The 12,338-nt window shown below is 41.3% G+C and overlaps 1 long non-coding RNA gene across 1 annotated transcript; it reads right to left on the bottom strand.

Annotated features, from left to right (window-relative positions):
- Positions 1–1,779: 1,779 nt before the first annotated feature.
- Positions 1,780–9,830, bottom strand: LOC148735637 (uncharacterized). Its single transcript, XR_015998808.1, has 4 exons — positions 8,556–9,830; positions 7,848–7,975; positions 7,484–7,560; positions 1,780–2,205 (listed from the first exon to the last, which is right to left on the bottom strand). It is a non-coding gene; the product is annotated as an uncharacterized LOC148735637 (long non-coding RNA).
- Between the last annotated feature and the right edge of the window lie 2,508 nt (positions 9,831–12,338).

Below are 12,338 nucleotides of genomic sequence, written 5' to 3'. Positions count from 1 at the left end.
ATAACGAGCCTCACGCCGTTAGCAACCTAAAAAAGTCTAGGTATGCAGCAGAGAATCCGTACTTTTAGTCCGCATTCTCTACTAGATACCAGTGGCTTGCTTGGGTAAACGTTTTTATCGTATTTCGCTCCTAATCTGATAGAGGCGTCAACTTTTACACAATCATGTCGTCATCCTATGACGTGAAAAGGTAATTAAAGAAGCCGTATCCGAAAAAAGTGTACATGGCCGGCGCTTAAAAATAGTGACAAGACAAAGCGCTCGCCCGGAGTGTGTTGCGGCAGTTACAGTCACGTCGAAGAAACATTTCTTAGTCAATGCTTGCGGATTTAGTTAACTTCATTAATACTAACATAGGCTGCGACGCTTATTTACTACGACATTTAACTGGCGGCCTGAGTGTTATGTTTTCTAATCAATTTTACCAGATTTTTGTTTTCGGATCGGAGACAAAGTAAATTCCAGAACCGACGACTTTTTTTTCGCTGTGTTCGGAATCTTTGACAGCTGACGCTTGGTGCTGTAATTTTTGAGCATCCGGGTACCAGTTATTGGGAATAAACTCGGCGTATTACAACCTCTAATTTCTTTTGCTGTTTAACGCAGAGTCCACAATACATGGCGGCTTTTTCTCACTGATATTTTATGTCGCATTTATAGTTTACACACTGTTCCAGTTTTTTTAAACTATATTCATGCAGTACTCATAAGATGCTTTGTCACTGGCCTTCAGATGACCTATATTGGTGCCGGAATCCTCTAGATAGTTGCGAGAGATTACAGACATTATTGGTACGATGTGATTAAGGCACTGGTGTTGAAAATCTTTTTGCGCTACCTCCTCCGCAACGATGATTAAAATCGTGAATAAACAGAGACCGGGGGTAGTAATAATTGTTTTCAAATCAAGATAGATGTTGAACAAGCTGACAAGGCTTTTACACAGACAAAGACCAACTTTCGTTTAATGACACGTTACGAACAAGTTTAAACTCCCTTGAACTTTAACAGGGTTCGTGCTGTCTTGCAAGTCCGTGAATTTCAGGGCAAGTCCCCCAATGAATTCAACCAATCCTTGGAAAGTCCTTGAATCTTTATATTCTAAAAGCTTCTTGAGAGGGGTGGGACGTTCACTTTTTCCGAAAAACCAACTTTAAATACTGAGTCAAGCGCTGTGCGCTAGGGTGGTTTGGAAATTAACATAGAGCGCGGTAGATCCAGTAATGCGTTATTGACCAAGCAGGAGGACTAAAACCTGAGCCAAGCGTTAAGAGCCAAGCGAGAGCTTGCCTGCAGGTTACACAAAGACAAAATGGCTGCAACGCTGGCCACCGCAGAAAACGAGAAATAAGCAAGGGTTAATAGCCAATCAGCTCACAGAATTCGCAGCATCTTGCACCGCTTGCGAAGCCAGCCATATAAAAAGGAAAGGTAATACATCGGCGTAATATAACTCGTAAAGCAAGAATCTCTCCCAACATATTCATCTAAGGTAGTAAAAGTTTAAAATGTTATGAAAGCTGAAAAAGAAAGGGTTCCGGTGTCGCGTTTATTCAGAGTTACAAGTTTGAATGGCCGAGGGGTGGGCGCTTATTCAAGGAAATACGGTATATCGATCACTTGAGGCTGTGCGCGTTACTTCGTGTTGTTTCATACTTTATATTATCTCATATTACCCAGTTTGTCAGGAAATCAATCGTCGTCGTGTGTTTACGTCCTACAAAAACGTCGCATCAGAGATTTCACGATCTAGCTTCGCAAAGAAATGTACCAGCGGTGTTTTGCCTTGTGTTATTTATTGAGTTTTTTTGGCAGCATTTTTTGTTTTGATGTTCTCTTCCCGTCGCGGTTTGCAGGGCGACTTTTAACAGTAAAATGAAGCTGTTTTTCAAATTTTTGTCTCAAACGGCTATTTATTTCTGTCCCTCTGCTGTAGATGTAGGTGAAGAGCTCAAAAAACAGAAAAGTTTGCGTCACAAGAATTTCTTCACATTATATATCCCAGAAAACCTCAGGCATTAATCTGAATGCCAGAACTTCAGCCTGGGTGAACCAGAAAGGATAGACAATACTTCCCTATATTAACCATGAATGAAAAGCTAAGTAAGTCAAATATCTCAGAAGCGCTCAGGCATTAAACTGAATGCCAGAACTTCAGCCTGGGTGAGCCAGTAAGGCTGATAGACAACACTTCCCTAGATTAACCTGTGAATGTCAAAAAAATAAGAATGTTAGGTATCCCAGAAGCACTAAGGCATTACTGTGAATAGCAGAACTTCCGTTCAGCCTGGGTAAACCAGAAAAGATAAACAACACTTCCCCGTATTGACCATGAATGAAAAAACTTAAAGTATGTTGTATATCCCTGAAGCGCTCAGGCATTACACTGAATGCCGGGACTTCAGCCTGGGTGAACCAGAAAGGATACACAACACTTCCCTATATTGACCATGAATGAAAAGCTAAGTATGTTGTATATCCCAGAAGCACTCAGGCATTACACTGAATGCCAGGACTTCAGCCTGGGTGGACCAGAAAGGATAGACAACACTTCCCTATATTGACAATGAATGAAAAGCTATGTATGTTATATATCCCAGAAGCGCTCAGGCATTACTCTGAATGCCAGGACTTCAGCCTGGGTGAACCAGAAAGGATAGACAGCACTTCCCTATATTGACCATGAATAAAAAGCTCAGTATGTTGTATATCCCAGAGGTGCTCAGGCATTACACTGAATGCCAGGACTTCACCCTGGGTGAACCAGAAAGGATAGACAACACTTCCCTATATTGACCATGAATGAAAAGCTAAGTATGTTATATATCCCAGAAGCGCTCAGGCATTACACTGAATGCCGGGACTTCAGTCTGGGTAAACCAGAAAGGATAGACAACACTTCCCTATATTGACCATGAATGAAAAGCTATGTAAAACTTTGTTATATATCCCAGAGGCGCTCAGGCATTACACTGAATGCCAGGACTTCACCCTGGGTGAACTAGAAAGGATAGACAACACTTCCCTATATTGACCATGAATGAAAAGCTAAGTATGTTATATATCCCAGAAGCGCTCAGGCATTACACTGAATGCCAGGACCTGAGCCTGGGTGGACCAGAAAGGATAGACAACACTTCCCTATATTGACCATGAATGAAAAGCTAAGTATGTTGTATATCCCAGAAGCACTCAGGCATTACACTGAATGCCAGGACTTCAGCCTGGGTGAACCAGAAAGGATACACAACACTTCCCTATATTGACCATGAATGAAAAGCTAAGTATGTTGTATATCCCAGAAGCGCTCAGGCATTACACTGAATACCAGGACTTCAGCCTGGGTGAACCAGAAAGGATAGACAACACTTCCCTATATTGACCATGAATGAAAAGCTATGTATGTTATATTTCCCAGAAGCGCTCAGGCATTACACTGAATGCCAGGACTTCAGCCTGGGTGGACCACAAAGGATAGACAACACTTCCCTATATGGACCATGAATGAAAAGCTATGTATGTGATATAACCCAGAAGCGCTCAGGCATTACTCTGAATGCCAGGACTTCACCCTGGGTGAACCAGAAAGGATACACAACACTTCCCTATATTGACCATGAATGAAAAGCTAAGTATGTTGTATATCCCAGAAGCACTCAGGCATTACACTGAATGCCAGGACTTCAGCCTGGGTGGACCAGAAAGGATAGACAACACTTCCCTATATTGACAATGAATGAAAAGCTATGTATGTTATATATCCCAGAAGCGCTCAGGCATTACTCTGAATGCCAGGACTTCAGCCTGGGTGAACCAGAAAGGATAGACAGCACTTCCCTATATTGACCATGAATAAAAAGCTCAGTATGTTGTATATCCCAGAGGTGCTCAGGCATTACACTGAATGCCAGGACTTCACCCTGGGTGAACCAGAAAGGATAGACAACACTTCCCTATATTGACCATGAATGAAAAGCTAAGTATGTTATATATCCCAGAAGCGCTCAGGCATTACACTGAATGCCGGGACTTCAGTCTGGGTAAACCAGAAAGGATAGACAACACTTCCCTATATTGACCATGAATGAAAAGCTATGTAAAACTTTGTTATATATCCCAGAGGCGCTCAGGCATTACACTGAATGCCAGGACTTCACCCTGGGTGAACTAGAAAGGATAGACAACACTTCCCTATATTGACCATGAATGAAAAGCTAGGTATGTTATATATCCCAGAAGCGCTCAGGCATTACACTGAATGCCAGGACCTGAGCCTGGGTGGACCAGAAAGGATAGACAACACTTCCCTATATTGACCATGAATGAAAAGCTAAGTATGTTATATATCCCAGAAGTGCTCAGGCATTACTCTGAATGAAGGACTTCAGCCTGGGTGAACCAGAAAGGATACACAACACTTCCCTATATTGACCATGAATGAAAAGCTAAGTATGTTGTATATCCCAGAAGCACTCAGGCATTACACTGAATGCCAGGACTTCAGCCTGGGTGGACCAGAAAGGATAGACAACACTTCCCTATATTGACAATGAATGAAAAGCTAAGTATGTTATATATCCCAGAAGCGCTCAGGCATTACTCTGAATGCCAGGACTTCACCCTGGGTGAACCAGAAAGGATACACAACACTTCCCTATATTGACCATGAATGAAAAGCTAAGTATGTTGTATATCCCAGAAGCACTCAGGCATTACACTGAATGCCAGGACTTCAGCCTGGGTGGACCAGAAAGGATAGACAACACTTCTCTATATTGACAATGAATGAAAAGCTATGTATGTTATATATCCCAGAAGCGCTCAGGCATTACTCTGAATGCCAGGACTTCAGCCTGGGTGAACCAGAAAGGATAGACAGCACTTCCCTATATTGACCATGAATAAAAAGCTCAGTATGTTGTATATCCCAGAGGTGCTCAGGCATTACACTGAATGCCAGGACTTCACCCTGGGTGAACCAGAAAGGATAGACAACACTTCCCTATATTGACCATGAATGAAAAGCTAAGTATGTTATATATCCCAGAAGCGCTCAGGCATTACACTGAATGCCGGGACTTCAGTCTGGGTAAACCAGAAAGGATAGACAACACTTCCCTATATTGACCATGAATGAAAAGCTATGTAAAACTTTGTTATATATCCCAGAGGCGCTCAGGCATTACACTGAATGCCAGGACTTCACCCTGGGTGAACTAGAAAGGATAGACAACACTTCCCTATATTGACCATGAATGAAAAGCTAGGTATGTTATATATCCCAGAAGCGCTCAGGCATTACACTGAATGCCAGGACCTGAGCCTGGGTGGACCAGAAAGGATAGACAACACTTCCCTATATTGACCATGAATGAAAAGCTAAGTATGTTATATATCCCAGAAGTGCTCAGGCATTACTCTGAATGAAGGACTTCAGCCTGGGTGAACCAGAAAGGATACACAACACTTCCCTATATTGACCATGAATGAAAAGCTAAGTATGTTGTATATCCCAGAAGCACTCAGGCATTACACTGAATGCCAGGACTTCAGCCTGGGTGGACCAGAAAGGATAGACAACACTTCCCTATATTGACAATGAATGAAAAGCTAAGTATGTTATATATCCCAGAAGCGCTCAGGCATTACTCTGAATGCCAGGACTTCACCCTGGGTGAACCAGAAAGGATACACAACACTTCCCTATATTGACCATGAATGAAAAGCTAAGTATGTTGTATATCCCAGAAGCACTCAGGCATTACACTGAATGCCAGGACTTCAGCCTGGGTGGACCAGAAAGGATAGACAACACTTCCCTATATTGACAATGAATGAAAAGCTATGTATGTTATATATCCCAGAAGCGCTCAGGCATTACTCTGAATGCCAGGACTTCAGCCTGGGTGAACCAGAAAGGATAGACAGCACTTCCCTATATTGACCATGAATAAAAAGCTCAGTATGTTGTATATCCCAGAGGTGCTCAGGCATTACACTGAATGCCAGGACTTCACCCTGGGTGAACCAGAAAGGATAGACAACACTTCCCTATATTGACCATGAATGAAAAGCTAAGTATGTTATATATCCCAGAAGCGCTCAGGCATTACACTGAATGCCGGGACTTCAGTCTGGGTAAACCAGAAAGGATAGACAACACTTCCCTATATTGACCATGAATGAAAAGCTATGTAAAACTTTGTTATATATCCCAGAGGTGCTCAGGCATTACACTGAATGCCAGGACTTCACCCTGGGTGAACTAGAAAGGATAGACAACACTTCCCTATATTGACCATGAATGAAAAGCTAAGTATGTTATATATCCCAGAAGCGGTCAAGCATTACACTGAATGCCAGGACCTGAGCCTGGGTGGACCAGAAAGGATAGACAACACTTCCCTATATTGACCATGAATGAAAAGCTAAGTATGTTGTATATCCCAGAAGCACTCAGGCATTACACTGAATGCCAGGACTTCAGCCTGGGTGAACCAGAAAGGATACACAACACTTCCCTATATTGACCATGAATGAAAAGCTAAGTATGTTGTATATCCCAGAAGCGCTCAGGCATTACACTGAATACCAGGACTTCAGCCTGGGTGAACCAGAAAGGATAGACAACACTTCCCTATATTGACCATGAATGAAAAGCTATGTATGTTATATTTCCCAGAAGCGCTCAGGCATTACACTGAATGCCAGGACTTCAGCCTGGGTGGACCAGAAAGGATAGACAACACTTCCCTATATGGACCATGAATGAAAAGCTATGTATGTGATATAACCCAGAAGCGCTCAGGCATTACTCTGAATGCCAGGACTTCAGCCTGGGTGAACCAGAAAGGATAGACAACACTTCCCTATATGGACCATGAATGAAAAGCTATGTATGTTATATATCCCAGAAGCGCTCAGGCATTACACTGAATGCCAGGACTTCAGCCTGGGTGAACCAGAAAGGATAGACAACACTTCCCTATATTGACCATGAATGAAAAGCTAGGTATGTTATATATCCCAGAAGTGCTCAGGCATTACTCTGAATGAAGGACTTCAGCCTGGGTGAACCAGAAAGGAAAGACATAATTTCCCTCTGTTAACAGTGAATGAAAAACTAAGTTTGCTATATCCCAGAAGCTCTCAGGCATTACGCTGAATGCTATATAAATCTTAGAAGTATGACAAATAAATATATATATATCTCAGAAGTGACTAGGCAACACTAAACAAAATAATATTTTTGCAGGATAAGACTTCAAGAAAATAGATTTTTTTAAATGAAACAATGTTCACTATGCTTTACTACAATGGGTGCACAGAATTTAAAAATTAAAATGTTATACACTGCAGGCAGAGCACATAAATTAACATCAAGTGAGATTTAAAGACATGTATTCCAATAGAAAGTGAAATACCATACTGCAAGCTGGAACTTTTTATGCATGTCAATGCAGAAATGCACAGTTGTACCTACCCCCCAATATTTGCTTTGCTCTTTAGGAAACACTCAGCAAAGGCTTCCCCAAAAGGAACATCAGGAGAGGCACATTCCTACAAATAAATTGCATGTATCACTCAATAATGAATTAACTGAGCTAAAGTCATATAATGTTCACTACTAATGGTAGATATATAATCACTGTTCACCACTGATAAAATATGTTCACTTTTATGGACACCTTTCGTCTGCCTTTCTGTAAAGGCAAGAAAGCCAAGAAAGCTCTCACTAATTGATTATAAATAAATTGCATAACAAATACCGTTAGGCTGAATATGTTTTGTGTTATTGTATAATTCTGCTATGATGCATGTCATTTAGCATTGCAGGCATAACCTACCTTAATAACTTTGAAGAATACACAGCACTCTGTGTCCAATCCTTGCTTGCAAAGTTCATTGATATATTTTTTGGCATCACCAACTCTTTGCTTGAGCAGCATTATCAGTGTTTTGTAATCAAGAGTAACTGTCATGAAAAAAGACAAGAAGATAACAAGAAGTTGAAGGTAAAGTAGCTACACCAAAGATCTCAAATGTTATACTTTCCCAGATATTTTCTAACACTGCCAAGCTTAAAATGGATTCAATAATTACTATCACGTAGCTAGACATGTAACATAAAAACATTGCAAAAATAAAAAATAATAAGATAAAAAAAATATAAAGAGTCAAGATTGGCACACACAAATAACCTGGAAATTTAACTTTAAAGCATCTTCCATTAACTACTATTCCAGTTTTCTCAATGGCGTCCCTCTTGCGATTTAAATCTTTTATCGTAGAAAAATAGAAATGAAATAAATTATAATACTGTCAACACCCTATCAAGGAAACAAACCCGAAATTTCTCCTAAAGTAGCTATAAAAAGTGATCATAGCTAGAAGACTTAGAGGCTCAGCGTAAAATCAAACTCAGCCAATTATGTGATTTTCCTGCCAAGCAGAGATGAGTTCTGATACACCGTAAAACCAGCATTCACAACAAAACATAAGACAGCAAACTCACTTTTTCCAATCTTAATAAATATATAAACGTTATGACTTACCCCGGTTCGTCTTAGCTTGGAAATGCTAAGTAACGTTTGCCAAGCTTTTCTTGATCCAGGATCCTCGACTGCAGTTTGGAAAACAGCAGGGTCCAGTCTGGTACTCTGAGAGATTGCAAAAACTGAGGGTTACTGTCCCCCAGTATTGTTTCCAACGCTTGCAGTAGGCTGCTGCTGTTAATTTTAGTTTTGTCAAGGATGTCGTTGAGCATTCGCCCCACCTCAGGACTGTGGACCTGACAGCTACGATATACATTTGATCGATGTCCACATATCCTCGCGGCGACCTTCTCCTCAATTTTAACTCTGATGCTGGTCTTACTTACCTAATTCTTTTATTTCCTCTAATAGGAATTCTAGCTGACTCCGCGCTTGATTGAGGTCGGCTTTCTGAGTCGATCGTTTTCAATTCGAATAGCTGCGGAGGCATCACGAACAGCTTTCAGCTCCTCGCAAAAGTCATCGCTTGGTCGAGTCTTGCTAGTCTCCGTTTTGATTTTAGGCGAATTTTTTTTATCGATCAACCAAAGATATCTCACCACTTCTCCTTCTTCGAATTTCTGCCGGAAGATGGTAGAAACAACTCCAAATAGAGAGGCGATGGCCACTTTGTTGTTCTGAACATATCGGCCATCCAAGCTTCCGCCATTTTTCAAAGCTGGACCGTACAAAACGCTCGGAAAATGTGCCACTAACAGGCTACTTCAAAAAACTTGCTGACTCTTATGCCACATTTCTTGAAATTTAAGATAAACCATTCCCTTGACTCATCTGGAGGACAATGAAGCAATTCAACCCTTCGAGGTTTGAAGGGATCCATAACTGCACTCGACCGCGGGAAACTAAACATTCCCGCTTTTGCTTACGCATATTAATATGAAATCCAATCTCCAAATGTCAATAGGCCGATCTAGCCCCTAATAAAAAAAAGGCTTCATTGTACCCAGCAGGAACAGAGATTGTACAAATTCAAGCAACTACTCAGATTACTGCGAGCAATTATCGAAAAAGGCTGTCAAGGCGATGATGGAAACTTATCCGGTTTATGACGTCACTCCATAGCAACCAGCCTTTTCGAATATTTGAACTTCCGTTTACCTGTGGCTCGTGATGAGCTGCCATCCTTTGGTTTGCTTGGGCTTCCTACAATTGGAAAGCAACGTTCAGTTTTGGACGGCTGTAAGCCTGTCTTTGCTTTACCTAGCAAGACAATTTTCGGGAGCAGAGCGCCCAAAGAAATTGTCTGAGAACCTTGTTTCGTTTCGTTTCGTTTCGTTTCGCAAAATACCATAAGCCGGCCGTTATTGGTATTTTGCGAAACAAGGCATCTAGCGAGACCAGTTTTGGTAGAGAGGGAATAAATTCTTGTCGCGTCTGTAAGCCTGTCTTTGCTTTATCTAACAAAACAATTTTCGGGAGCAGAGCGCCTAAAGAAATGGTCTGAGAACCTTGTTTCGTTTCGTTTCGTTTCGCTTCATTTCGTTTCGTTTCGTTTCGCAAATTACCGTAAGCCCCTCTTTTGTCCGAAGTTGTTGAGAAATATGATGGTGCCGTGGTTAAAATTTTTCAATGAATAATATTAAGTCATAGCGTCGCAACACCCAAATTATTCGGGTGAATTAAGAAAACCGTGAACACTTAAATTTCTTGAGTTATTTTTAACGATCTTGTTTGAAAAGAATGCAAGATATTGGTGAAACTTGAGAAATATTTCGTATTATTGAGTTGAGTGAAACAAATATTCCATACATCAGGATGCTAAAATGAAATGAAATGCCCTTCTGTTTGTAAATACAGTAACTGTTCGTACCTGTGAGGACCGTGGAGCTGATGTTCTCCGGCCCGGTCAAACCACGCTCAAAAGCTGAGAAATGCAGCTACTTACTTATCTGGGTCGGTCAGAAATTGGACGAGATACCTTCAATACCTGGAGCGATATATCCGATGAAGACAAGAATAACCTACAAACTTACTACGATCGCTTTGAAAACGATCGCTTCGAAACTCACGTCAACCCGAGGGCAAATCCAGACAAATTCATTACAGGACTTCGCATCCTAGCTCAGGATTGCGACTTGATAGGTGAGGATGTGAGGTGTTTAAACTCCCACTCTCTCGTGAACTCTGTGAACTCTCAACTGGTATACTGCGGACTGTTCATCTTCCGAGCAATCAAGCCATCACACTGCCTGTCCGTTTTACAACACGTAGTAGTAATCCCCCGCAGAGGCTGGACTTATAACTCAAGTTCTGACCTAAGTGAAGCTAAAGAACTATCGCGAACAGTCCGAGAGTCCTGCCGAGATTTGTTATTCCAAAAAGAACAATCTTCAACTTTGAGATTATACTTAAATCCCCATTCAATCTCTCGTGGATGTATTCAGTTAGGTTATGGTATGCTCAGATATCATCCCTACCTTTTTAGCTCTAAAAGAGGGGGGATGTTATGATTGTATACACTTCCGCTACACATTAACTTCCGGTGCAAATATCGTACCGTGATCCTTTTCACTCTTCAATGCTTTTTCCTCCCCCATCTTGTGAAACCCATATCAATAAAGAAGTGCTGCGTTAATGAGAGTACTAGCAGGTCATTGAACTACAAGAAATCATTACAACGTGATGAGTGAATATTTCACAAGGGGAAACCAAGAACTGGAAGAAGAAGAAAGGAGAGAACGGAAAGGAAAGAAAAAATTTAATGAAGATGTCCGCAGATTGCAAATTGAAATGGAGCAGCGTGCAGGTGCCCACCATCTTTGCGCAGAACACTACGGACAACTGAAGACTTGGCTATTTGGTGTCGTAGGAGGAGCATCGGCAGGTTGTATGGCAATGTTTAACGACTGGAAAGTGCTTTGGTCACCGAAGATTGCCATTGCGATCTTCGTCCTCGCCTTTGCCACATTTGTCATCCAACGCATGTACAGTTGGGGGAATGACTCACACGAGAAGCATTACAAAGAGAAGAAGAAATGCCAGAATATTGCAGAAAGAGCACAATTGCTTTGCGATTCCAGCGAATCGATGAGTTCCCTAGTGAGGAGATCAGATGAACTTCTCCAGGAGAAGGCGAAATTCAAAGCAAGTCCTCACAAATGGGCTACAGAAGGATGTTATCAAAGAACTAGAGCAGGACCGCCGACCTTCAACAGCCGGCTGAAAAAAATGGATAATATATAAATAGGAACTGTATTGCAAACTCGATAGTGTACCAAGATGTTTTAGTTCTGAGTGAGCTAGCAACTTTATGTCGATCAAAATTGCTTTCAGTGTATGCAAATAAGATTCAAGTCGGTGAGGTTTCTAAAAAACTGAACATCACAAATGGAAAGTAGCCAAACAGTACAAAGCTTTGATATCATATCAGTACAGTGTATCATTTTTTCAAGTAGAGAAATGAAAAATATCACACAACCAGTAAGACTAAAGAGTGTCGAATAGTTCCCCTGGGATAAATGATTAATTGTAACAGCTTATTTAAGGGCTATTTAGTAGATAAATAAAGATGTTTAACGCCATCACGTAAGTGCGAATGTTGTGGTTTCGAGTTTGGTTTGCGCCACGTATGAAAACCGTCAATATTCCACCCACCCCCCGTAAGAAAAAAAACTGAATTCAAACCAGTCGGTCAGATGTTGCTAGGAAACAAAGACTTCGTTTTGTCAAAGCGCCATATTGAAAAAGTGCTCTGTCCTAAGCGCATTATTTTATAATTAACAATTGGTTCATGCTTTAGCGTGCACTATCGAGTTATGGAGCACGCGGGAAGTTTGGAGAGCA

Source organism: Stylophora pistillata, chromosome 3 (genome assembly GCF_964205215.1).
Source record: "Stylophora pistillata chromosome 3, jaStyPist1.2, whole genome shotgun sequence".
NCBI classification, from domain to species: domain Eukaryota; kingdom Metazoa; phylum Cnidaria; class Anthozoa; order Scleractinia; family Pocilloporidae; genus Stylophora; species Stylophora pistillata.
Note: the sequence above shows the minus strand (reverse complement) of the source record. Positions and strands in the feature narration are given on the sequence as shown.